General features: G+C 35.9%; 1 protein-coding gene and 1 long non-coding RNA gene across 4 annotated transcripts in view; one reads left to right on the forward strand and one right to left on the reverse strand.

Moving 5' to 3' along the window:
* KIAA0825 (KIAA0825 ortholog) overlaps nucleotides 1-12,595 on the forward strand; it is a 351,023-nt gene that overhangs the window by 326,057 nt on the left and 12,371 nt on the right. The gene's annotated exons all lie outside the window — the stretch shown is intronic.
* The window catches only part of LOC107034419 (uncharacterized), a 79,664-nt gene that overhangs the window by 45,715 nt on the left and 21,354 nt on the right, over nucleotides 1-12,595 (reverse strand). For both annotated transcript variants that reach the window (XR_012071310.1, XR_012071311.1), the window contains exon 2: nucleotides 2,411-2,475. This is a non-coding gene — a long non-coding RNA (uncharacterized lncRNA). The remainder of the gene's footprint in view (nucleotides 1-2,410; nucleotides 2,476-12,595) is intronic.

Below are 12,595 nucleotides of genomic sequence, written 5' to 3' on the forward strand. Positions count from 1 at the left end.
GAATTTCTGGCTGGTATAATAAGACATAAATTAGAAATAATGGGTTAACTGCTGGAAAAGAAATGTGGGAAATGGTTATTGACTGCAGAGATTATTTCTTAGAAAACCCCCAAATATCACATAAAATCCTCTTGGAAATCATAAGGCTATGAAATACAAGAAAAATATTGAAAAATATCAATATCCCAATAAGAAATTGAAGAGATAGTTTAAAAAATTCGCTGAATAGTAGCAACATACACACCATAAAATTTCTAGGATTTTCCCTAGCCAAAATATGCAGGAACTATACATAGAAAACTATAAAAATCATTGAAATATGACTTGCAGCACTGCCATTCACTAATTCATTCAATTTGATTACTTGCCCAAAGTTTGTCTTTGTCACAGATAGAAGTTCCATAAGAGAAGGGGCAATAATTGTTGTAGTCACTGTGTTATATCCCCTGTGCATAATACATTGCCTCATAGTAGGCACTCCAAATATATTTTCCTATATACCAGTATTTTGTTCAGTTATCTGAAGTTTGTATAGCTTCCAGGAGACGTTCACTAAATAGCTTTGTAGTTTCTGAAAGGAGTCTAGACTAGTTAGTTAGCACTGCCTAGGAAATTGTAGTACCCACCCATTTGACCACAGACAGCATCGTGGCTTATGGCTTGAAGCACAGGTACCCACAGTCCTGCATTACTATCTTTTGTCACCTCCCCTCTCTAACATTTCATGTTAATAATAACAATTAATGGATTCCATAACACAACACTAAGAATTTCAAAGCTTGGCAGAGTTTAGGGTATTTTAGAAATGGCTCTTTTCTATAAAAAGGTTGGTTATATTTCATCAATTCAGTTTCTCAATCTTACAGGCAGTGCTAGCTTCATAGCAAATGAAGGGTAATGGAATTCTCATAATTAAAAATTTGAATTATTAAGGAAAGAACAAAAAACAGAAAAGAAACCCACAGAATATAGGAGCAGGTGAAAGTGAAATATTTCACAGCATGCAATCTGAGCCTTTTATCTGGAATCTCTTCTGCTTCCATGTACATAGAATTTAAGGTTAGTGATTCACAGTATTCCATTGCTTGATAGCTTGGTTTCTTTTCCTAATTAGGTTGACATTTTCCTTATAACCTTGATTTGCAAATATTTTCCTAGATTTTAAAAATAATTGAATGATATAACATTGGTTAAAGTTGGCTGAATAGCTGAACCACAGGTGAAGATAAAGCATTTTCTTGATTATTCTGATCATTTTCCAGTGTTTTATTAAATACGGGCATGTGTGTGTTTGTGTTTTTATGTGTTTGCTGGGGGTGGAGAATACTGTGTAGTAATTTCCCTGTTGTGCTTCTAAACAGGGACTTCCTATGAACACTAATAATGGTAATATCATAGTTATTTACTGAGAGAACGATCTGGATTCTATGGAGGTGTGTTGAAGTTTTGTGAAAATGAAATTAAAGATACAGCTTATCTCAGCAGTAATGAATCTGTTTATGTTGTATAAAGACAGGGTTAGGTTAAGAAAAAGTAATTTTTCAAACTTGGTGCTTTTTGATAGTCAAGTGTTTATTCCATTGGATCATTAATATACTATATCCCCAAAGCATATTTTGGGCAGAGTTCATCTTCTAGCTAACATTAAAGAAGAATTGGCCCACACAGGCTTTTTACATTTTTAATGATAATTCCAAATTGTTAGGTGAGTTCCTCTTGAGTATACTCTATGGCTTATAAGTGAAAGGGCTGACAAAGACCTTGTTTTTAATAACTGAATTTACAACAAAATTCGGCATATTAGACATCAGTAGACATTACTGGTTCCACTACATATTGCTGGATGAATGATGGAATTTAATAGTAAAGAAAATTTAATTAATTTGAGATGGAAATCATAATTATAATATGGTAGCAGGAGCTCATGACAAAAATTTAGACATCAATGAGAATGACCTTTGAATGTCAACTGCGTATAACTGAGTTAGACTTGTTGCATTTTCCCCAGATTCAGAGGTTATGGCAAATAGGTTAGTTGGGTAAGACAGAAAAAACTAGAATGATTTTGTTTACTAAGTATGTCAATTGTTTATTTTTTAATGATTCCTAGCTATTTCCTTTTAAATTGACAATTATTCAATCTTAAATTTGTAGTTAAGTACAGAAGGACGTTAAGTTGGCCAATAAATGGACTCCTAGAAGTTTAATGTTAGTTAACTGATACATTCGAAGTTAGAATTTAAATTGGGAAGATAAACTCAGAAGAGAGGAGTAAAGGGCAGGGCTATGGTGCTGAGAAGTGAGGAAGACGGCTCTCCAAAACCGTAATGTCTTCTCTCAAGATTTAGTTAGTTGTGTTAGATTATTCATCTGACAGTCATAGAAGGAGGTAATATAGTACTTGACTTACCCTGGAGCCAAAAAGCTCTGGAAATGTCAAAGTTGTCTGTATCTGGTGATAACGTGGTGCACCCACTGCAAAAATAAAGCATTATTAGACATAATCATACCTTAAACTGTGATGATAGATGTTAAAATGACTATAAGCAGTTGAAGGGGAAAGAGGGTCACAGACAGTTGTCTGGCAGCAGTGAGACAAGGATGTGTGGAGAAATAACCTATTTTCTGGGGAATGATAGGATTGTGGGGTGTGCGAGATAATGGGTGAGGTAATTGGCAGTATAGAGCAAAGGGCCAGTTTCTAATTAAACTGACAGCATACATAGGATTTTCCTCAGGGAAAATGCCAGTGATCTGAGTTGGACCACCGTTTAGTGTGTGCAACTCTGCAGTGAGAGAGTTGCTGGAAGATACCTCATAAACAAGGGCTGGAAACAAGGCACAGCTTTTGGGGGCAAGATGGTTTTTTCACCATCAATACCACACCAATGATATGTTCACGCATAAAACGGTAATGAAATAGGAAGAGGGCATCCTGGGTGATACCTGTGGGAGTTAGTAAATTAATTCTGCTTAGCAAGTAGGATGTTTAAATTTGAAAAAAAAATCCATTAAGTATTAAAGGGTATTCATACTGCCTTCCTGCTACGACACCCACTGGACTAAAAGAGAAATCAAAGGAAATGGACTGATACGGTTGGTAACTGGATGTAGTAAGAAGAAAGCTGAGTAAATGAGCAAACAATAGTTTTTTTTATTACTTAAAGAATTATAGTTTTCAGATGTTGTTTGACCTCTTAAGGCAGGGTGAGGTTGATTTTTTTTTTTTTAGCAGTCCTCACATCCGAAATAGTATCACATACATTTTTAGCTAGTACTCAAATTTCATATTCTATACAAATGGGGGAAATGTAATTCATAATTGACAAGGTATGAATTTTTTATACTTTAAGCCATGAGGCTGCCACATCAACAAATGTAATTCCTTAGCAAATACATTTTATGTTTATATTTATGAAATGTACACAATTGACACAGAACCCAAAAGGGAATAAGTAAACATTTTAAATATATATATATATATTTCCTTTGATTTGCAAACTCCATTCTGGGAAACATTTATTAAATTAGAAACAAGGAAGGCATACAAACAAAATGTGCTTAGAGTTTCAATTTCTCTTGGACTTGGTATTATTTTTATGCATTTTGCCAAAGCTTGGACTCACATCAAAGTATTGGCCTCGTTTTGTTTCATTGTCTAGGGAACTACTCTCAAAAGGGAAAAATAAAAAACTTTAAGTTTTAATAAAACTTAAAATTCATCTAGAATAAAACCATTCTAGAATGATTTTAATCTTTCTAAATTCTTAGCCAATTTTAAACAAAATATTGCAGTGGTGATTTCATGTTAAATATCCTAAGCTGAAACAGCAAGAAGAGATCAAGAATCTTGGAAAGAGTGACCAGGTGTGGACAGGTGATGTACTCCACATTTTGTGTAGCTGCTGAAGACGGCGCCAGAGCTTACTGAAGGGACATAAGATGAAAAATTTTCTTGAAATAATTTTGATACCCATTTGAATGTAAGTTCTTTGAGGGTAAAGATCTTATATATCATGCCTCTCAGCCTCCTTGATGTTAGCATGAGGTTAAAGGAAAAAGTATTTCTAACTAGTTCCCCATGGGTGAAGAAGGGAAGTGAGGAAACAGTTCCATTATCCCCAAGGAGCCGAGGCAATGTCCACAATCTACTACCACTCTGACGTGGTAGTAGTCAGACATCTCAACTCAAACAGATCTGAAATATACTCAAATCAGTTCTTTCAATTCTGGCCTGCCATGTGGGGTTTTTTTTTTCCATCATTTAATGTGTTGACATATGCAGAGTGGACATTATGTGTTGTTAAATTGTGAGCGGCTCACATTTCACTTACAGGAGACACAGAGAGAAACAGCCTGCAGAAGACATACTATAGTGGGTAAGAGCATTAACTCTGGAGCCAATTGCTTGGGTGAGAATCCCGGCTCCATCACTGACCAGTTGTGTGACCTTGGGTAACTCCTGGTCTGTGGCATTAATTAAAGTTGCTGTGAGGGCTACATGAATTAATATATGCAAATACTTAGAACAGTGCCTGACACATCGACATTGCTAAATGAACATTAGCTATTATGCTTATATGATCTCAAACCCCACAGTGCCAGTACAAAATAGGCATTCAGTAAATACTTTCATTCATTCAGTAATCAAAGAACATTAGAACCTATGTGAATATGAATATATAGGCAGTGACTCAATGAACAGTAATGGCAACGCTAACCATGTAGAGCTCTCATTTTTCCCTAGATTCGGAAATACTTTTAAGCTTTCTAAATCCTTAGCCAACTTTAAACAAAGTATGAGCCAGGTCTGTATTTCAAATCCTTTTCTAAACATGATGTTGTTATTAATTTGAGTAACAGAGATTGCAGACAGGCTCATCAACTGATGATCATGCATTTCTAAATGGTGCTTTCATTCAGACTGTTATCCCCAGAAGTGGTTAGTGCAATGGTTGGTTAGCCTTGTGCCAACCTGTGTTGCCAACCCAGCCTGTGATGCCTGTGTTGCCATCAGCTATATATGGCTAGTAAAAATGCATTCAATTTTTTTGGAAATTTAGAGTTGTAAACATGTAATTCTTTTCTTGAAGAAAAAGATGACTTTCTAGAAAGTCATTTTTGGAGCAAGACTAGCATTGCTTGACAAAGCTTATGTAGCTTTTAACCTAACAGTTTAGTAAGTGGAAATAGATACCGAGTGTCTACAGAGCACAGTCCATGAACATTTCCAGGTATATCAAACTTAACTAGGAAAAAAATGACTTTTTTTCTTTTTCTTCATTAAATTATACATTACTCTGAGAATAATCAGCAATGTGATTCTCACAATATATAGTAGTCCTGGCACTTCTCTTAGCAAAGGGCATTTCTTCTTACATCAGCACTGAGTGCTGGCCATATAGCATGTCCTTGGCCTTCGACCTAATCTCTCAAAACAAAAAATCCCTTGTGGAGATAGGGATGATTTACTGTTAATAGAAAAGTTCAGCTTCCATTACTACTGATGGCTATGCTCCCATTTATGCTTTCTCTAAGCCATAACTATTTAAAATGTTACCGTTAGCATTCTTAGTTGTCCTGTTTGTTGGTATATAACTCTCCTACTTAAATAAATAGAACAAATCATATTAATTAAAATAAGTTGTTGGACAGTCTAGTTGTGTCACAGACTGTCTCTGAAGACTATAAATTCAAATTAAGGGTTCTGTTGCTTGTTCCTAAGCTTGGAAAGATTCCTTTTACTGCATTAGCAGTAGCAAAAGAAATCAACTGCCTTACAAAAGAACATTCATTTGAATTCTCGCATAAATAGCTAGATAAAATGCATGTATAGCTAGTTATCATAAGCATAGGACAAATTCTTGGCTGAAGCAAGTAACCAACCTGCTAATTCATGATGGCAAGTGCTGATATTTAATAGTATTGAGTATGGACTTTTATAGACATAACTGTATTTATTTGTGTATTTTTAAAATATATATTTCTCTATATATTCATATCCATTGTATTTATTTCTATATATTTTCATATATAACATTGGGTTCCAGTGGTTCTAAGTAGTATATTAACAACAAACTGTGATAAATTCTTATAAAATAAACAAATAAACTTCATTTTCTGGATATTAAAGTATTAAATTAAGTCAAAATAAGTTGTGGGGAGTTGGAATAACTCACTTTATTTTAAGAAATATCTACGTTGTATAACATCCAAAGGCAAAGATGTGACTGCCATTTATAGTCTTCTATAAACATCGAACATTCTTTACATTTCACAAAAACCTCTATAATACTAAAATCTCTACCTTTAAATTTGAAAATAAAACAGTAGAAATAAATGATATTCTTAACTATTTTTCACCTTTTTTTGGTGAATGAGCAGCCTTAATGCTTTCCTTTTTCCTACTGAATTCTCCCCAAACTAGCATACTTTAATTAGCTTGAGGGAATACAAAATTAAGTTAGAAATAAGTTTGCAAAGCTCTTTGCTCTCTCATCAAAGTGAAATTTTTGCCATCCACTCATTCTCTAATGCTCCTACTGAAAATGATGAAGGCCTGGTATTCCTATTATTTAACTAATTTAGAGATTCAATACAAAGTTCAGAGAAAAACAAAACAAAACTTTTAAAGTATCAAAAACTGCTACCTAGAAGGAAATTTTAAACAATTCTATTTTAGAGAAGATACAGCTAAGCAATTCATCAATTGTCTAGGTTACATGAAAAGAATAACAATTTTTCCATTTTCACTAAACATGTGTTAAAGAAGATAGACTGAAACTATGTATGTACATTTCTTAAAACTCAGGTTTTAAAACATTAAGCAAAAATGGTTGTGAATTTTCATCACATGGAGAACATATCAGAAAGAAGGTAGGTGTCATCTGTTAAATATAGTATTATAAACACCTATCTCCAAAGTAAAAGACTAACTCTCTAATTCTGTGGTTTATGTGGATAAAAAGACAAGGTACTAATTTATATTCACCATGAGTACATTCAAAGCTGATTTTCTGGTTTATGATAGATTTCCTGAAACTATTCATGAATCACAATATTCATCAAGTTTTTCTCAAACTTAGGATAGCATTCTGTCTCCTCCCTAAGGTTTAGTCCTTTGAGATTAGGTGCTAATCAGAATGACCTTTCTACAGAAATGTCTTTAAAGAACATCAAATTCTGTAGTTTCCAGTTTCACCACAGAATTTGATAATGACTCTACTACTGAGAAAAAGAAAAAAATCAAGAGCATTTCTGTTAGTAACATTGCTTCCTTTCCAATGAGTGAGGAAATACATGAATTACTTCCTAAGACTACCTCAGGTTACTTCAAGAGTCAAGGAAGAAATGCCTGAATTATGCCTTTCCCCACAAACAACTGCTAAAATAGAGCCTAAGGAAATGGCACCACTGCCTTATATTATCACTGACATTTTATACCTAAACTAAAATATTCTACAACATCTTTATGGGATTTTGAATATGGATTTAGAATAATTATTCAGTCAAGCCCATATGATGAACTCTCTTGATCTGAATCAGCTCCCTGAAGAGAAGACATATCCAGCTCCTCTTACTTCTACATTACCTAGCACAGTGTTTTGAAGTTAGCACTCAATAAATGTTTGCTGGATGAATGAGCAAATTAATTACATACAGTAAAGCAGCTCTAAAATGTGGCTCATTGTGATAAATATCAAACTGCAAACCAAGGCAGATCTCTCAAAACATAAGCTACATGTACTAAAAGCCCAACATAGCAGGTAAGTTATAAGGTCCTCAAATTTCAGTCTTAAAACAGTTTTATTTAAGGGGTCCACTACAATTAATTTCTTACCATTTCCATTCACTGTGACAGTTACCCAGAGTTTTGCTAATTGGGCCAGTCCTCTATTTCTTCAATGTCTACAGAACCATATCCTAAGAACTGGTATAATCTTATAGAATCCTGGGTCATAAAACAGAGATTTAAGTTTGCTTAGTGTTACACATTCTCATCCTTTAAAAAGTATTAAGGAAATGATTCAGCAGATTGTGGAGTAGCAGGACCACAAGCTCGCCTCTTGGTGACTACAAAAAACCCACAACTGACTGCTAAACAACCATCGAAAAAAAGGCTGGAATCTAGCAAAAAATATTTTCAACTGGAAACATAAAGAGGGAACCACAGTGGGATGGTAGGAGGGGTGTGTTCGTGATATAATCAGGACCCATATCCCCAGGTTGGGCAACCCACAAGCTGAAGAATAATTAAGTTGCAGAGGTCCTCCCACAGGAGTGAGAGTTCTGGGCCCCAAGTCAAGCTCCCAGCCTGGGGTTCCAGCATTAGAAGGAGGAGACCCCAGGACATCTGGTTTTGAAGGCCAGTGGGGCTTAACTCTAGGGAGTCCCACAGAACTAGGGGAAATAGAAACTTCATTCTCTTGGGAAGCATGCACAGAATCTCACGTGCTCCAGGTCTAAGGGCAGAGACAGTGATTTCATAGGCAGCTGGGCCAGACCTGCCTGCTGGTTTTGGAAGGTCTCCTGGGGAGGCAGGGGATGGCTGCAGCTCACCCAGGTGACATGAAAGCTGGTGGTGAACATTCCAGGAGTGTTCATCTACATGAGCTTTCCTGGAGACTGACAACTTCATTGGATCGTTAGTACCAAGACCTATCCCCACCTAACAGCCTGTAGGCTTAAGGGTTGGGAAGCCTCAGGCCAAACAACATACTAGGTGGGTACACAGCCCCACCTATCAGCAGCCTTCCTGAGCCACAAAAATGCCTCTAGACATGCCCCCTACCCATCAGGGGGCCAGGACCAAGCTCCACCCAGCAGTGGGCAGGCACCAACTCCTCTTGCCAGGAAACCTGCATAAGCCTCTAGTACAGCCTCATCCACCAGCGGGCAGATGCCATTTAAGAAAACAATCCCAACGCCTATTAAGGAATCTACAAACACAAGCCTGACTCTACCTGGGGACTGGCTAGACCCTAGCCCTTGAGTGACAAGAGAGGAGTGTACTGCTAGGACACATAGGACATCTCACACACAGAACCACTTCTCCAAGGTCGAGAAACGTAACTAACCTACCTAAAAATACAAATAAAAAGACAATATGAGGTGGCAAAGAACTATCTCCCAGGCCAAGGCACAAGGTAGAATTCCAGAAGGAGAAATAAATGATGAGGGGATAGGCAATTTATCTGAGAAAGGGTTTAGAGTAATGATGGCAAAGATGTTGAGAGAATTCAAGGGGAGTATACATGCACAGAGTGAAGTTTTTAGCCAAGAATTGGAAAATATAAAGAATACCCAAACAGAGTTAAAGAATAAAATTACTGTAACACACTAGAAAGAACCAAGACTAGACTAAATGAGGCAGGAGAACGGATCAGTCACCTAGAAGACAGATTAGTGGAAGTCACTACTGCAGAACAGAAAAAAGAAAAAAGAATGAAAAGAAATGAGGATAGTTTAAGAGAACTCTGGGACAACATGAAGTACACTAATATTTGCATTGTAGGGGTCCCAGAAAGAGAAGAGAGAGAGAAAGGACCTGAGAACATTTTTGAAGAGATAATAACCGAAAACTTCCCTAACTTGGGAAAGCAAAGAGTCACCCAAGCCCAGGAAGTGCAGAGAGTTCCACACAGGATCAACCCAAAGAGGAACACACCAAGGCACATAGTAATCAAATTGACAAAAACTAAGGATAAGGAGAAAATATTAAAATCAGCAGGAGAAAAGCAGCAAATAACACACAAGGAAACTTCCATGAGGTTATCAGCCGATTTTTCAACAGAAACTCTACAGACCAGAAGGTAGTGGCATGATATATTGTAAGTGATGAAAGGGAAAAAATTATAACCAAGAATACTCTATCCAGCAAGGTTCTCATTCAGATTTGATGGAGAAATCAAAAGCTTCACAGATAAACAAAAGGTCAAAGAATTCAGCACCAATAAACCAGCTTTGCAACAAATGTTAAAGGAACTTCTCTAGTCATCAAACCTCAAGAAAAGAGAAGGAAAAGAAGAAAGAGAAAAAAAAGACCTACAAAAAACAAACCCCAAACAATTAACTAAATAGCAATAAGAACACACATATCAATAATTACCTTAAATGTAAATGGACTAAACACTCCAACCAAAAAACACAGACTGGCTGAATGGATACAAAAACAAGACCCGAATATATGCTGTCTACAAGAAACCCACTTCAGAGCTAGAGACACATGCAGGCTGAAAGTAAGGGGATGGAAAAAGATATTCCATGCAAACAGTAACCAGAAGAAAAGCTGGAGTAGTAATACTTTTATCAGACAAAATAGATTTTAAAATAAAGACTGTTACAAGAGACAAAGAAGGACACTACATAATGCTTAAGGAATTAATCCAAGAGGCTATAACAACTGTAAATATATATGTACCCAGCATAGGAGCACCTCTATATACAAGGCAATTGTTAACAGACATAAAAGGAGAAATTGACAATAACACAATAATAGTGGGGGACCTTAACACCCCACTTACATAAAAGGACAGTTCATCCAGACAGAAAAACAGTAAGGAAATACAGGCCCTAAATAATACATTAAACCAGATGGACTTAGTTGAGATCTATAGAGCATTCTATCTGAAAGCAACAGAATACACATTCTTCTCAAGTGCACACGGACCATTCTCCAGAATCGACCACATGCTGGCCCACAAAGCTAGCCTAAGTCAATTTAAGAAAACTGAAATCGTACTAAGCATCTTTTCCGACCACAACACTATAAGGTTATAAATCAACTATAGAGGAAAAAAATTGCAAAAACTACAAAAATATGGAGGATAAATAATACGCAGCTAAGCAACCAATGGATCACTGAAGTAATCAAAGAGGAAATCAAAAAAATACTTTGAGACAAATGAAAATGAAAACACAATGACCCAAAACCTCTGGGACACAGTAAAAGGAGTTCTCAGAGGGAAGTTTATAGTGATACAAACCTACCTCAGGAAACAAGAAAAATCTCAAGTAAACAACCTAACCTTACACCTAAGGCAGCTAGAGAAAGAAGAACAAAAGAACCCCCAAAGTTAGTGGAAGAAAAGAAACCATAAAGATTACAGCAGAAATAAATGAAATAGAGACTAAAAAAAACAATAGAAAAGATCAATGAAACTAAAAGCTGGTTCTCTGAGAAGATAAACAAAATTGATAAACCTTTAGTCAGACTCATCCAGAAAAAATGGGAGAGGGCCCAAATTAATAAAATCAGAAATGAAAAAGGAGAAGTTACAACCGACATCACAAGAATACAAGGGATCATAAGAGGCTACTATGAGCAACTATATACCAACAAAAAGGACAATGTAGAAGAAATGGCATTTCTTAAAAAGCTACAATTTGCTAACATTGACTCAGGAAGAAATAGACAATATGAATAGACCAATTACCAGTACTAAAATTGAGTCAGTAATTTTAAAACTCCCAGGGGGAGGGTATAGCTCAAGTGGTAGAGTACATGCTTAGCATGCATGAGGTCCTGGGTTCAATCCCCAGTATCTCCTCCAAAAATAAATATAAACCTAATTACCTCCCCCCACCCCCAAAAAACCTGAAAAACAAACAAAAAAAAGCCTCCCAACAAACAAAAGTCCAGGACCAGATGGCTTCACAGGTGAATTCTACCAAACATTTACAGAAGAGTTAACACCTATCCTTCTGAAACTATTCCAAAAAAATTGCAGAGGAAGGAACACTTCCAAACTCATTCTATGAGGCCATTATCACCCTGATACTAAAACCAGACAAAGATATCACAAGAAAAGAAAATTACAGGCCAATATCACTTATGAATGTAGATGCAAAGATTCTGAACAAAATACTAGCAAATTGACTCCAACACTGTATTAAAAGGATCATACACCATGATCAAGTGGGATCTATCCCAGAGATGCAAGGATTTTTCAATATCCACAAATCAGTGTGAGACGATACATCACATTAACAAACTGAAGAATAAAAATCGTCTCAATAGATGCAGAAAAAGCTTTTGATAAAATTCAACATCCATTTATGATAAAAACTCTCCAGAAAGTGGGAATAGACAGAAATACCTTAACATAATAAAGGCCATATACGACAAACCCACAGCTAACATTATACTTAATGGGGAAAGCTGAAAGCATTTTCTCTAAAATCAGAAACAAGACAAGGATGCTCACTCCCACTTTTATTCAACATAGTTTTGGAAGTCCTAGCCATAGCAATCAGAGAAAAAAAATAAATAAAAGGAATTCAAATTGGAAATGAAGAAGTAAAACTGTCACTGTTTGCAGATGATATGATACTACACATAGAAAATCCTGAAGAGGCAATCAGAACACTACTAGAACTCATCAATGAATTTGGTAAAGCTGCAGGATACAAAATTAATTTAAAAAATCAATTGCATTTCTATACACTAAGAATGAAATAGCAGAAAAAGAAAGTAAGGAAACAATCCCATTTACTATCACACCAAAAAGAATAAAATACCTAGGAATAAACCAACCCAAGGAGGCAAAAGACCTGTATTCTGAAAACTGTAAGACACTGATGAAAGAAATTGAAA

Source organism: Vicugna pacos, chromosome 3 (assembly GCF_048564905.1).
Source record: "Vicugna pacos chromosome 3, VicPac4, whole genome shotgun sequence".
Taxonomy (NCBI): Eukaryota; Metazoa; Chordata; class Mammalia; order Artiodactyla; family Camelidae; genus Vicugna; species Vicugna pacos.